The sequence below is a fragment of the Etheostoma spectabile genome, chromosome 8, assembly GCF_008692095.1.
Source record: "Etheostoma spectabile isolate EspeVRDwgs_2016 chromosome 8, UIUC_Espe_1.0, whole genome shotgun sequence".
NCBI lineage: Eukaryota > Metazoa > Chordata > Actinopteri > Perciformes > Percidae > Etheostoma > Etheostoma spectabile.
Window position 1 is genome coordinate 3,843,160 of NC_045740.1, and position 215 is coordinate 3,843,374.

The 215-nt window shown below is 50.2% G+C and overlaps 1 protein-coding gene across 5 annotated transcripts in view; it reads right to left on the reverse strand.

The window, feature by feature from the left end:
• Nucleotides 1–215, reverse strand: part of LOC116694089 (contactin-1a) — a 78,716-nt gene that overhangs the window by 7,965 nt on the left and 70,536 nt on the right. The gene's annotated exons all lie outside the window — the stretch shown is intronic.

Here is a 215-nt window from a genome sequence, read left to right on the forward strand (position 1 = left end):
CCGAGAGGCTGCCTTGTGGGCGGCTCTGCGACACGCACATACAGGGAGCAGATCAGACAGCGGAGCAGCGTTGCACACAGTAGGCCTACCACACTTTCCACGTACCGTCCCGGTTGGGACAAGTGGGAGGCGGAGTGCACCGTGTGCAAAGCTAGCATATTTGTTTCAGTGTCTAATAAATATCTTATTATATTGAAAAGGTTTTAAGAGATATT